Source organism: Cucumis sativus, chromosome 4 (assembly GCF_000004075.3).
Source record: "Cucumis sativus cultivar 9930 chromosome 4, Cucumber_9930_V3, whole genome shotgun sequence".
Taxonomy (NCBI): domain Eukaryota; kingdom Viridiplantae; phylum Streptophyta; class Magnoliopsida; order Cucurbitales; family Cucurbitaceae; genus Cucumis; species Cucumis sativus.
The window spans coordinates 6,933,057-6,948,057 of NC_026658.2; positions in this window are offsets into that span (position 1 = coordinate 6,933,057).

Genomic DNA, 15,001 nt, shown 5'->3' on the forward strand with positions numbered 1-15,001 from the left:
GATGAATTCGAAGAGATGAGCTTCAATGGTCGTGAATATGAATTTTTCTCAAATACATTCAGTGAGTTAGACATGAATGATTAGATAACGTTCGAGAACACGATCCAATTATAATCTCTGTGGTGACTGACGACAGGGAATTGTATAAAGGAATGCTTTGTAAAAACAAAGAATGCTACAACATATGGTCATGTTTTGCTATTAAAAGTCATGCAACATATGAAGTAATAAAGTCAATAATGACACAATTAGTTATTCGATGTCAGAAGTTACGGAGAAAAATAAATTAGTTAAAGTGAGAGAGAAAATGAGTTTTTTAGTCACACAGAAGAAAATAAATTAGTATTAAATTTTTTTTAAAAAAAATTTAATTAAAATGTGAGAGAATACTAAATTAGTTAAAATAATTCTTATTTAAAACGACAAGCACAATATTTTTTAATTCAAATTCTTTTTCTTCTAATTCTTAATTTAGCATATTTTAAAATTTGTTTAATTCAACACATTTTAACATTCAAATATCGAATTTTAACTAATTCCTTATAACTCTTTCCTCACATTTTAATTAAATAAAAAAATTAAACTATAAGGATGGAGAAACAAAATTTAAAAAAAAAAATAGAATCAAGACTCGACAAAGGAGGAAGAATAAAAACTGCATTATTTCAATAAATAGTTTTAAAAGAACACTAATTCGATAAATAGTTTTTGGAAAATTAACATAAACATAAAGAAAAATAAAAGAAATTGAAAGAAATTTCATCATGTGTTTTCATCCTGATGTTGCATTTAAAGTGAGTTATTTTGGTCAAGTAAACATTATTTACTTGGTCTTAAATCAGCCAATTTTTCTTTTTTATTTAGATCAAATGCTAACTATAACCCAAATTCATGTGGTTGAGTCCATAGACCAACCAGTCCCATGCCCATCAGAGAACTCTATTTGGAGAGAACTCTTCTGAGAGCTAGAAGACTCCCTAACTCTTAAAGTCGACCATTTCGAAGAAGTTCCTCTAAAGATACAAGTTTTGTTCCAAGACTCCTTAAATAATGCATATTCCAAGACTCCTTAAATAAAGAATATGCGTTAAATCGAGAGAAAATAAGATGATCCAATAATAGAGAACGAACCACATCGCATCAAATCAACATAAATACAACATCGACACAAGTTCAACTCTACGAATTAAATTTCTTTGGAAATCTCGTGTAAACAAATTGACACACTTCGTGAGACATCTCTACCTCTCATCTCTCTCTCGTCATCCAAACCTACAAGCAAACTATTGCTACTAAGAAAAGTTGTCATGAAACCCCAAATTTCGAAGACTTTTGAAACTTATTAAGTCTTAAGAGAATGAGATTTTAAGAAAAATAAAAGCCTTTGTAAAGATTAAGTTTTTGAGTTTAAGTAAACAAAAAAAAAAAAAAAGGAAGAAAAGCATGGCCAAGTGTGAAAGGAAGGAGTTAGGCGATTAGAGGTTAGGTGGGTAGCCAAGTGTTGTTGAAAGTTGGGTGAAAAATACAAGTTTGGGCGGCCACTTGAGAAATAACCTCAAAACAAGAGAAATGGCGTTTAAGGATGCTTAACGAGTAAAGGATTGTTAGGTGAGGTGATGTATCGAGAGGTTAGCAAGTTTTGTTGACTAAGCAAAGAGAGTTGGTCATGTGCTAGGCGAGATAAGCTAAAAGGTTGGTGAGCATGAGATAGGCAACCAAGGCTAAGCGAGGAAGGCTTGTATGCGAGGAAGCTTGCAACCATGGAAGTTGGTTAGGCGATTGAGAGTGCTAGGCTTTTAAGGATAGCATGCGAGGAAGACAATGAAGGTTAGCAAGATGTTTAAGCAAGTTACGTGGCTAATTAAGGGCAATCAGTTTAAAGTAAAATCCATGTGTTTTAATCAAATTGCATGCATTTTGCAGCCAAGGTCTAGGTGGATTAGGAAGCAAGAGGTGGATTGCAGAGATTAAGAGGTGGATTAGCAAAGCTAGAGGTGTCATTTCATTTTCATGCAAAGCTCCACTACAAATAAACAACTTCAAGCAGGGGTTTCTCACAATTTACTCTTGTCATTTACCTCAAACCACTTTCAAAAGGTTTGAAATTAAGTCTAGTTTCTACTCAAGGTTGTTTGTTAAGTTGGAGGCGAGAAGGGTTGCGTTTAAGCATAGGAAAGACGACAATGTGCACATTTACCTCAAACCACTTTCAAAATGTGCACATTGTCATTTACATAGTTTCTACTTTCAAAATTACTATGTCATTTACATAACAATGTGCACATTTTGGTGGTCACAAAATGCATATGCACATTTACCTCCAACATAGGAAGAAACTGAGCAATGTGCACATTTTGGTGGTCACAAAATGCATTTGTTGGATTTTGATTTCGAAATTTTGAGGTAAGAAATTTGAACATTTTCAAGTAACTTTGTAGAAGAACATTTTTCCAAAATAGTTATGATTTTTCAAAGTCAAATTATGTTTCTAGACGAAAATATGTTTATGAGAAGTGGTCGAGGTTCAGGCATGACAAGGCTGATTGAAATGGTAGACATGTGCAGTGGAAAAAAGATCAAACTTTACTTTAATTGCAACTAAACATTTTACTAATTAACATGCATTACAACCCTAATTGAAACAAAGATAAGGTTAAAAGAAAAACTCACATTTGATGCTTTTCTTTTCTTGTAATTTCCTCCCGAACTCTTCATACTTTTTTCATGAACTCTTCGCAATCTCCTCACGAACTCGAAGTCGAGATGACCATTAGTGTTGACTCACTATTCTCCGGACTTGAAATCGAGTTGTGGAACTCGAATGGTGGAGGAAAGAGAGAGAGATGGTACTTTTAGGAGGAACCTAACTTTTAGATCTTTGTTGTTGAGAGTTAAAAAACGAGTTCTTGGTTTTATTTTGTAATTTTTAATTATAAAATTAATTCTCACCATTTTTAAAAACTAAGAGGCCTTTCACCTTTGCAAAAAAAAATTTTTTTTTACAAGTAAACTACATGCATGAGCTTCCATATCTCACTACTTGGCATTCCACTAACTATTAGTGAGGTAAGTGTCTTGCACGCAATAAACCACATGCAAGTGATAAACTTACCAAATTTCAACAAGTGTTATTATTTAAATTAGTCTAAGGGGAATATGGTAATTTAACATTTAAATCAAATTCAAAGTTTCACTTTTTCAAGTTTAAAGTCAACAATTTGTCTTTTTCAAGTTTAAACTCAACATTTTGACATTTTCAAGTTTAAACTCAACATTTTGACTTTTTACCATTTTATCCGTCTTGACTAATTTTGACCTCCCGAGCACAAATCTGCATTCAATTCTCTGAAATTCAAATCACATTTGAATATAAGGTCAATCAAAGTTTGACTTTTTAGTCAAAGTTTGACTTTTCAAAGTAAAAAAGTCAACATTTTAACTTTTCACAACTTTGATCACTTTCATCAATTCTGAGCTTCTAAATATGAATAAATATTCATATTTTTAATATTTAAGTCATATTTAAACATAGAGCTCTTTCTTAAACTTATAACCGACGACTATATCAAATACAATCGTCGGTATCTCTCTCTTTACCTAATTCGAAGAATTAGTATTATCCCATCATAATGTTTTAAGTTGATTCCTTGTGAGCTAGCGAGAGAACCTACTAGTCCTATAGATCATGAGCTTCAACGATTCGAGATTAACTAGTTAAATTCTTTTAGACAGAGTAATCAACCTTCGTTAACTAACAGGTCATTCCACTAAAGTTTCATAGTTGCACTTCCCTCACTATAGATATATTTGTGTCCATGTGATATAACCATGATAAGTAAGTTAATTTTCACAGGTTGTTCGCAACCTTGGTTGGGTCAAAGTATCATTTTACCCCTAAGACTACATCTTGCTCCTTAAGTTCCACTAATCCACTATTAAACAATTGGTTTAAGGTTCAACTTATAAAATGAATCCCTTTCGAGTCAATGAGAGGGTGGGGCCCTTGTTCAAGACTTTGATTCAGTCTTTAAGGGAACAACCTATCTACTATCCCTAAAATTGGTAGGAGTGAATTTTGTCTTGCACTCTATGTCCCTGGCTATCTAATTGGTCTTACTCGTGAAATGGAAGGCTTATTGGACCAACACCATTGAGTTGCCCTCACCTATGCAGATCTACGGATAATTATGTGTGAACAGATGTTCATAGTTAGCTAAGGATTAATATATTAAGTCACACTTGATATCTATAAATGAAATAGTCTATTTTATTAAAGTCAATGGTGTTATAACCTAAAAGGGACTATTTCATGATTATAGTCTTATGTAAACTATTTACATAGGTTGCCTCCACTTCCATGTCTCTACATGAACAATTCAGGATCACATCGTTTGTACTAACTTCAAATCGGGCCACATTCATAGTGTCCCTAAAATAAGGTACCCAACCATATTCATATACTATAGACTATTTAGGCTATATAATTGAATTTGATCCACGTTTATGTCTCTCTACATAAAATTCAAGTTTACTCAATAATAGCTTTAGGTCCTTAGTTTATTGGCTTTAAGATTATCGTATCAATAACGATTTTATTGAATAAACTACGATTACAAACTACAAGTTCTAAGACATAAATTCCAACAAAGGCGTGATGGGCATAAGTTTTATTCCATAGAGGTTATTTTACTCGTCTTTTCTCTTTCTTTATTCTCTATCAAATCTTCTTTTTTTCTTCTTGTCCAAAATATAACAATATAGTATTCATCATAATTATATTATTCCAACAATATAATTAGTCCTAACCTTCCATAACTCAATTAATTAAATATATATCCAACAATTAATTTATCTTTATCATCTTTCTAAAATACAATGTCTCTCAAATAATTATATTTTCACAATGATTCAACGTGTATGACTCACGTTGGATATGACTCACTTTGTATTTGATACAAACGCAATGATCCAACACGTTCGTGTAGTTGACATTCAAGTGGAGGTATCCTATGCAATGAGTTTGCAAAAGATCGAACCGTAAAATAGTAATCACTAGATGTAACTGCGTTAACTAGTTAGGTTTCTATTTCATTAGGATGACCTGGGTAACTTAGTTTTAATCCTAAGTGTATTATGAACTTTTGTTTGCGAGAGATTGTGCTTTGATTTATACCGTTTGCGAGAGATTGTGCTTTGATTTATACCGGTGAAAGTGGACAGATTGCTGACTCAATAAGCTTATAACTTTGGGACAAGATCGAGTGGGGAGCTGGAATTATTTAATTAAATATAAATTTATAAGATATTGGAGATATTCATTAAATAAGATTTGAATGAAATATTAATTAAATATGATTTAATTAACTAATGGTTAATTAATTAGTAGATTTGAAATTTCTATTAATTTAACATTTTTTAAATGAATAGAATCTCATGATTCCTTCCTACCCATTTTCTTACTCCAAGAAGGAAAGAGAGTTATAAATATATAGAAGAAAACAGTTTTCTTCAACAGATTAATAATAATAATAAAAAAAACCTTTGTTTTTGCTCTCTCCAAAATGAAAATAATTTTTCTCAACTTTTTTCCATTCCAATTGGTTCCCACAAACCAATCTCATCACAGAGATAGGAAGGTCTCCGATGGGTGATGTCTTAATTTTTAGATTCACTTTGTAGATTCAGAGACATAAACATGTAAGTTTTTCTTTCTCTAATCTATAATTAGAAAGTATGTATAGCCTTTAAGTCTTAACAAGAAAATTAGTTTCTTAATTATTTTTGCCAATGTATTGGTATTTTGGGATTTCCAAATTAAATTGAGTAATGGTTCTGTAAAATCTTCCGCTATTACATAAAACATATATATACACTAATTCCATGCAATTTTGCATGTAATTAATTAGGTTATATATAAATTCTTTTTTTAAATTGTTAAAAATGTTTGGGCCAAAATTGTAATTTTGAATTACAATTTTTCTTTCCAAAATTACTTCTATCCCCGATCTCAAACCTATTCTTCCACCTCCAATTTTCATCTTTCCCTCCCTTTTTCCTTCACTTAACGGGTCCCACAATCCAATTCTATGTTCGGAGAATAACATGTAAACTCTAGTGGTGGTCCTCAGTTTGAGTTCATGAGAAGATATCTAGGAACAGAAAGCTATAATTTAGGTACAAACTTCTTTCAACCCTAATTTTGTTTTATTAGGGTAGTATTGCATGTTAACATCTAAATTGTTTAGATGCATTTAATTAGACTAATGTTGTTCATATTTTCTGGTGCTCATGTCTTGTTTTCCATCATCAACTACTTAGTCTCTCTTATCGAAACTTCCAAATAACAACAATTCTCTTAGGTCTTTGCTCTTATTTATACTAATCTTTTAGACCGATTACTCTTTTTACATGCCAGTTCAAAATTATAGCTTTACACGTGTCACCCTACCGCTTTGGCGCAATATATGCCAAACTCGGTACGTAAGCTAATGGTCAACTTTTGATTTGACATTCCCTCGAGACCCAAACCTTATCATCTCGAGAAGCCAAAATTTTCTTCACCTTATATTCTTGGGAAGCTAAACTCCCTTTTCTCGCCTTTTCTTCCTCGTCGTCTACAATCACCTACTTCACTCTCAACTTCTCTTTGAGTCACTTCACTCAATCACCTAACTCCTATAGAACTCCTTCGTTGGGCCAACTTTCCTCCACCACCTACTCTCAGCACAACTTTCTTCCCTCCGAATTTATCTTTAGAATGATCAATCTTTTCATTTTAGAAGGATCATCTCACTCCTCAACACTTATCTTCTTCAACAGGACTCCCTTTCTCGAATCTAGATCTCACAATGAATATCTTTTATAATTTAGCCATGAAAGTTTCATATTTTACAAATAGATCCTTCGGAATCAACTGCAGAAGTTGCATAAGCTAGAGTCGAGGAAAGCTCAAGAAGAGTAGATGAGGCAAATAGGAAGGGAAAAGTGTAGGATATTCCTTCTTGTTACTGTTGCCACGGTTCACTTCATCAGATATTTCTCATCCACCTGGAGATATCAAAGGAGGGTAAGATAGAAAAGAATGTCAATAGTTAAATTGTGTGTAATAATACACATCAGACTGCAGATTGTTGAGAATGAGATAGATCATGTGTGCGTGTGTCTATTATATTGTATAGGGAAGAAGATGTAGTTAAGGTTGGTAAAGTCTTAGAAGCAGTAGTGCGTTCTTCCCCTTTTGTTTGCCGTACTGATTGGGTCGGTTGTGAAGAATGAATTTGGTCTCTTTTGAAGTAGTAGTCTACGCAAGGGTCAAAAAAGAATAATATTTTGAAAGGTTTCTTTTCTTTCTTTTTTGGTAGGGAAAAAAAAGAGAGAAGTGAGTAATTTATTCAAAGGTGTATGGTTTGTATTTTCTTAGTCTAAAAATTGCTTTTTTGAAAAGTAATTCAAATTCACATGGGCATAAATAAGCATTGGTTATTGTTTGGAAGTGGACATCTCAGAAAGCTAACCAATGCGTGTTAATCTCCCATTTCTATTGTTCATACATAAGCATTGACGGTCTGTCAAGGTCTTCTCTTCTCACCAAACTATTTATTTAAGCCATTAGTTTTGGCCCACCTCTATTAAATTAAACCCTACAAATCTCATTTTGTTAACAACATTTTAGGAACATTTTAAAATTCAAATCAAATTTTAAAAAATAAAAAAAGTAATTTTTAAACCTTTCTTTTTTGTTTTTAAAATTTAGCTAAGATTTTAACTATTCTATTTAAAAACTTGTGCATAGAGAAAATAAGCTTAATTTTCAATAATAAATAACCAAAATAAAAATGATTACCAAATAGAATGTCTTCGTTTTGTTTTTGAAAAGTAAGTTTATTTTTTTTTTGAATTGACGTCTTTTTAAGTAGGAGCGTAGAGTTTTTAGCTATATATAATCCAAAATTCAAAAATAAGTTTTAAAAATCTATATATTTTTTTTTTTACTTTTCATCACTTGGTTTCATTTTAAAGTTTCTTTAAAATGTAGCTAACAAAAGTGGGAAACAATGAGATTTTTTGTAGGTTTAAATTTAAAAAATAAAAACAAATTATGAAGCATTGGTAATCATATTTTGAAGAGTAGAAGATATGTTTGGTCTTTAAGTTTCATAATATAATAATATAATATATATATATTATTTATTTAAAATTTTCTCCCAAAGTTGGATATGGGAATATGACTTTTTAAAATATACTTTTACAAGCTTTATGTAGTAATTTTTGTTATTATTTTAAATAATTATGATATATATATATAAGAAAAATAAGTTTTAAGAAGTAACTGTAGCAATATGTAATTAAAGGACTTATATACATTTTGTTGGATTTTATGTCTTAAAATTGGTGATTTGTAAATGTTAACTATTTTATTAATCAATAAGATATTATTGAGATACTGTACAATAAATTTTATTAAATAAGTGATTTAATCGTTATAAACATCAAATCCAAAAAACTAATGATGTGTTTGAATTACACTTTTAAGTATTTAGGTTAAAAAAATAAGTTATTTTGAAAAAAACTGAAGTGTTTGGAAGTCATCCAAAATAGATTTTTAAGTGTATTTTAAACAATTTTATGAAAAAGAGTTTAAACAAAAAACTAATGATGTGTTTGAATTACACTTTTAAGTATTTAGGTTTAAAAAATAAGTTATTTTGAAAAAAACTGAAGTGTTTAGAAGTCATCCAAAATAGATTTTTAAGTGTATTTTAAACAATTTTATGAAAAAGAGTTTAAACAAAAATGAGTTTGTTGAAAAATATTTTTTTCTTAATTCAATTCAAACGGACTTTAAGATACCTCAATTATAGTATGAAATAATCACTTTTAGTTTATAACATTGTTTACTATTTAAAATGACTATTTCGATTTTATAGCCATCATCAATGGAATCTTATTTGTAACTTATTCTTGACAATTTGGCATGAATGATTTTGGGTTAATCTATTATATATATTTAAAGTATTTATGCCAACAAGTGGTATCAGAGCCTGAATTTCATGTTGAATTGTTGGAATACGTTTGTATAAACACCAAATATTTACGGCCCGTGTAACAAAATAAAAAAGTCCATGATATTTTGGGGTCTTTTAAAAAATATAACAAAACGCTAAAATATTTATACTCTATAGAACAATTTTAAAAACAGAAAAACTTCGCAGGTTCACAATGAAAATACAAAAAATGCCAATTGGCATCCAACACGTAATATATTTGAGAAACAATTGTTTATATTAGTTATTCTTTCCTACACAATCGTTTAAATTTGATCGTCCCAAATCTAAACGATTTTTTTCAAAATTATTTGATACACGATCGTTTAGATTTGGAGATTTTTGGTATAAGATCGTTTAGATTTAATCATTTAAATTTGGGTAGCCAAATCTAAATAATTTTTTTTAGTATTTTTTGTACACGATCGTTTAGATTTGATCGTTTGGATTTGATCGTTTAAATTGGGAGTCAAATTTGTATGATTTTTTTCAAGATTTTTTGGTACACGACCGTTTGGATTTGGTACATGATCGTTTATAATTAGTACACGATCATTTAAATTTGGGTATCCAAATCTCAACGATTTTTTTGTACACGATCCACGATTTTTTTGTACACGATCCTTTAGATTTGGTACATGATTGTTTATATTTTCCACTCATTTAGATTTGATTGTTAAGATTTGGTTAGCCAAATCTAAACGATTTTTTAAATATTATTTTGTACTTCAATTTGGCTTTTTTATATGATTGTTTAGCGATTTTTTTTTTCAAGATCTTTTATATTTGGTAGACGATCTTGAATAACCAAAGCTTTGAAAAAAATAGATTTTGTATATTTGCTGAGAATAATGTATTAAAAATTAAATTTTTTAAAGAATTCGTAAAAGTTAGAAAAGTTCATTAGTTTATGGTTATTATTATGTAAAAGAAGCTTTGTACACTTAACTCAAAACACTAAATCAAATTACTTATTGGTATGTAATAGTTAAATATAAAAAGAACTCATAATTCTTGGGTTTGGATTTCACAATTAACGTTGTTTCAATTTTGTACCTCTTACATGTGTTCTTCAAGTCTTCTTTTTAAATTCAAAAGTATTAACCTATTGCAATACACCACAAAAGTGCATATCAATATAAACGAAAGAATAGACAAAACAAAAAATATAGTGAGTAAATACCAAGAATACTATGCATCTCCGACCGTCCCTTCTCCATCAATTTCTCTTCATCGATAGCCGCATGCCACTATTCCAGCACAGACGAAGCCGTCGGCCGTCCTCGCAAGCGCCCGTCCTCATCGTCGTGAAGCAGCCACGCATGTAGACCCGTATGGAAGCTATGTCATATTCTCCTTCTCTGTCACACACATCATCGACACACATCGTTGGTCGGAGTCTCCGTCGAAGCCAGTCGCGAAACCCCTTCAGTCTAAGTCGTCTTCTTCCTCTTCTTCAAGTCGGACGTGAGCCACGTGCCTCCTTCCAGACAAACACGAGTCGCACGCCTCCTCCAGTTGATCGTGAGTTGTACGTCTTCTTCAGCCGTGAGCTATTTTCGAGCCAAACTCCCTTGAAGTGAGTCGAGCTCTATTTTCTCCAAGCCACTCACCTTTTAGCCAATTTTCGATAAGATTTGATTGGATTAGGTATACCCATCAAATGATAATTATTGTTTTAAGATAAATTCACAATTTGGATTAAGTTTGATTACATTTTACGTGAAGGTTGACTAAATTCTTGTGGGGTGTTTGAGCTGTGCAATTTCTCATTCAAGGTTGTGTTGGATTCAACCTTAGTCTTGGGTTAAGTTTGGATGCCTGATTAAACAGTGAGTGATAGTTGACAAAATTATTAATTTTAATTTTGTTCACGTTTAGGATTGAGTATTTGGGAGGAATTGATTGTCAACCAAGAAATTATTAATTTAGCTAATCTTCAGGTAAGAGATTTTCCTATTAGACCCAAAAAAAATAAAATAATAATAATAAAGATGCATGTATGTTCTTTATTATGCATTAAATGTAGTGACTGAGATACTATGACCAAGATACGTTATGATTGTGGCGTGCTATGATTAGATATACTACGATTGAGTTATGTTTTATGTTTTGACTGAGTTATGATATTTATGTTATGGTATATATGATTAGGCTATGGTGTTCTATTGGATTTACCCGTTAGAGTCGTACCATATGGGCGTCCCTTGGGATCACCACCTATTTATGATTGTATGACTAGTTTTGATGTGTGATTCAACGAGATCACTTACAGCCCGACTCTCTCCTTTAGGGTGATTCCTTTGGGTTCACCGAGAGCCCAGATGTGTCCCTTATGTGATCACTGGATAGTGTGCGTTCAGAAGCACAATAGTTATGGGGTACTTTCTTATATGACTCTAATGAGAAGTTAATAGACACGTAGCGAGGTAACAGTGGATCTCTTACTGAGTATAAATGTATACTTATTCTTTTCAATGTTTAATTTTTCAGGTAGAGGTAAAAGTAAATGCAAGTTGGCGAATGACAAGAAGTGACCGTGGTTCGCCATAGGGGACAGTTTAGCTTATCTTCCACATTTTTGTTTTTAGTAATAAATTTTGAGAATTTTATTTTAGAACTTATGATTACTTTTGATATTTCCTAAATTTTTATTGTAAGACTTAGAGCTCGAGCTAGTATTATATTTATTTATGTTTCTTATTTATATATTTATTATAAATTTTAAATGAATATTTTGAACGTTTTCTTTAAATTTATAATGACCTTAGCTTAAGCCAACTTTAGGGTAAAAAAGGAAGGCTGAGTAGTAGCCTATAGTAGCACCACAAAAGAATTTGAGATCAAGTGGTTTGTTTCAGCGGCACCGATAACAAGTTGCTTAGGCAGGAAAGAATTTGAGGGAATTACCCATGTGTCCTAATTGTGGAAGATTTCATTCAGGTTGTTGCCTAGTAGGGAGTGGATTATGCTACAAGTGTAGACAACCTGGGCATTTAACTGATAATTACCCTCATAACTTGTTTGAGGCTGTCTCGAACTAGATTTCCACATCCCAACAGGGGAGAGTTTTTGCCCCTAATCGACAGGAGGTCAAGAGAGCTGACACAGTGGTGACAAGTACGCTCCCAATCTTGGGACACTTTGCTTTAGTAATATTTGACTTGAGGTCCTCTCATTCTTTTATATCCTCAGTTTTTGTTCAACATATGAGTTTAGAGGTAGAACCCTTGAGTTATATATTGTTTATTTCTACTCCATCTGAAGAAATTATGTTGTCGAAAGAAAAGATAAAAGCATGCCAAATAGAAATATTGTACCATGTTTTAGATGTAACTTTATGAGTATTAGACATGCGAGACTTTGATGTAATACTAGGCATGAATTGACTATTTGCTAACCATGCAAGCATAGATTGTTCCCACAAGGAGGTAATTTTTAACCCTCATGAGACGGTTAGTTTCAAGTATAAAGGGACAGGGACTATGGTCCTACCCAAAGTTATCTCAACCATGAAGGCCAATAAGTTGCACAACCAAGGTACTTAGAGTATCTTGGCTAGCGTTGTAGACACCAGATAGCACGATGCATCATTATCATCTGAGCCAGTGGTAAGGGAATACCCTGATGTTTTTCTAGAAGAGCTTTTAGGACTTCTGTCTCACAGAGAGATTGATTTTGCTATTGAGATGGAACCAAATATTGGTCCCCATATCGAAAGCTTCATACATAATGGCTCTAGCGAAACTGAAGTAACTGAAGGTCCAATTGTAGGAGTTGTTGGAAAAGGGCTTTATTCGACCTAGTATATTGTTTGTGAAGAAAAAAGATGGGTTGATGCGTCTTTGCATTGACTATAGAGAGCTCAATAAGGTGACAGTCAAAAACAGATATCCGTTGCCCAGGATTGATGACTTGTTTGATCAACTACAGGATGCCACTGTGTTCTCTAAGATCAATTTACTTTCAGGATATCACCAGTTGAGGATTAGAGACATTGATATTCACAAGACGGCCTTTCGTTCCCTGTATGGACATTATGAGTTTATTGTGATGTCCTTTGGCTTGACAAATGCTCCTATTGTATTTATAGATTTAATGAACATGGTGTTTAAGGATTTCTTAGATACCTTTGTGATAGTTTTTATTGATGACATCTTGGTTTACTCCAAGACAGAGGTTGAGCATGAGGAACATTTACATCAGGTGTTAGAGACTCTTCGAGCCAATAAACTATATGCAAAGTTCTCCAAGCATGAGTTTTGGCTGAAACAAGTGTCTTTCCTTGGCCATGTAGTATCTACCGAGAGAGTTTCTATGGATCCAACAAAGATTGAAGTCGTTACCAGTTGACCTCGACCTTCTATAGTCAGTGAAGTTTGAAGTTTTCTGGGCTTAACAGGCTATTACAGAAGGTTCGTGAAAAGTTTCTCTCGTATAGCCAGTCTTCTAACCTAGCTGACTGGAAAGGGGACTCCTTTATTTGTTTGAAGCCCAACATGTGAGAGCAGTTTCCAGGACCTTAAGTAGAAATTCGTTACGACACTAGTTCTTACAATGCCAGATGGATCTGAGAGTTATATAATTTACAGTGATACCTATAAGAAAGGACTAAGTTGCATATTGATGCAATAAGATAAGGTGGTTGCTTATACTTCTCATGAGTTAAAAAGTCATGAGCAGAACTATCCTACACATGATTTATTGTTGGCAGCAGTAGTTTTTGCACTTAAGATCTGGAGGCATTATTTATATGGTGAGAAGATTCAGATCTTCACTGACCATAAGAGCTTGAAATACTTCTTCACTTAGAAGGAGTTAAGGCAGCGAAGATTGTTCGAATTGTTCAAGGACTATGACTGTGAGATTTTGTACCACCTAGGTAAGGTGAATGTGGTAGCTGATGCACTGAGTAGAAATGTATCACATTCTGTAGCGATCATTAATTGATAGGCTCATTTGCATAGAGATCTTGAGAGAGCTTGTAGTTTTAGTAGGGAAAGTTACCTCATAGTTAGCTCAGTTGTTAGTACAGCCTACCTTGAGACAGAGAATTATTGTTGCTTAGCTCACTTATCCTTATTTGGTTAGGAAATGCCGCCTAGCAGAAGTAGGGCAAGCTGAGTAGTTCTCTATAGCCTCTGCTAATGGACTTATGTGCAGTTAAAACAGAGCTACTGTAAATATTTTGTAGAATCTACTGTTTTTAAAAATTTCTCTATTTTTTTTTTCTGTATTTTAACCTCTTGGTGTCATAAATAATAAATTATGCATGAAGGTGAGAATTTGAAAAAAAAATTATAAATGGTTAATGATAATTTTATTTTTATCTTAATTAAATATCATAAATAAAAAAGTCAATTCTAAAAATGAACCATTTATAATTAAAAAGCATGTAAAAAGACCATACTTTGGTTACTTTTTTTCTTTTCATTTTTCTAAAAAAATTAATACATGAATTAAAGTTAGAAACTTAAAAAGATTGGATAATGTAGGAAATTTAAGATTTGGAAAGGAGGAAATAAGTGCAAAAAAAGATACTTTCTTAACTCATTTATAAGGAACTAGAATATATGTGCGTTTCACGTGTCAATACTTTTATTTCTTTTGAAATTATATACATAAAGAAAATAATATTGAATTAATAAACAACAAGTAAAACGAATAATATGATAATTAAAGAAAATATTAGTTTATTAAACTAATACATTATGAATGAGTGAGATGATCTCACTTAGTCTCTAAATCTTCCTTTAAATTCAAAAGTACTAACCTATTGCAATTGTAACACAAAAGTATATATCAATATAAACGAAGTAATAGACAAAACATAATCATAGTGAGTAAAAGGACCAAGAAAACAAACCTAAGCGGAAGAAAAAATTCAAATGTTTAAAAAAGATTGAAGATAGGTCTTTATATAGTTGTAGAAGATAAAAATTTCAAAACCTTTTCAA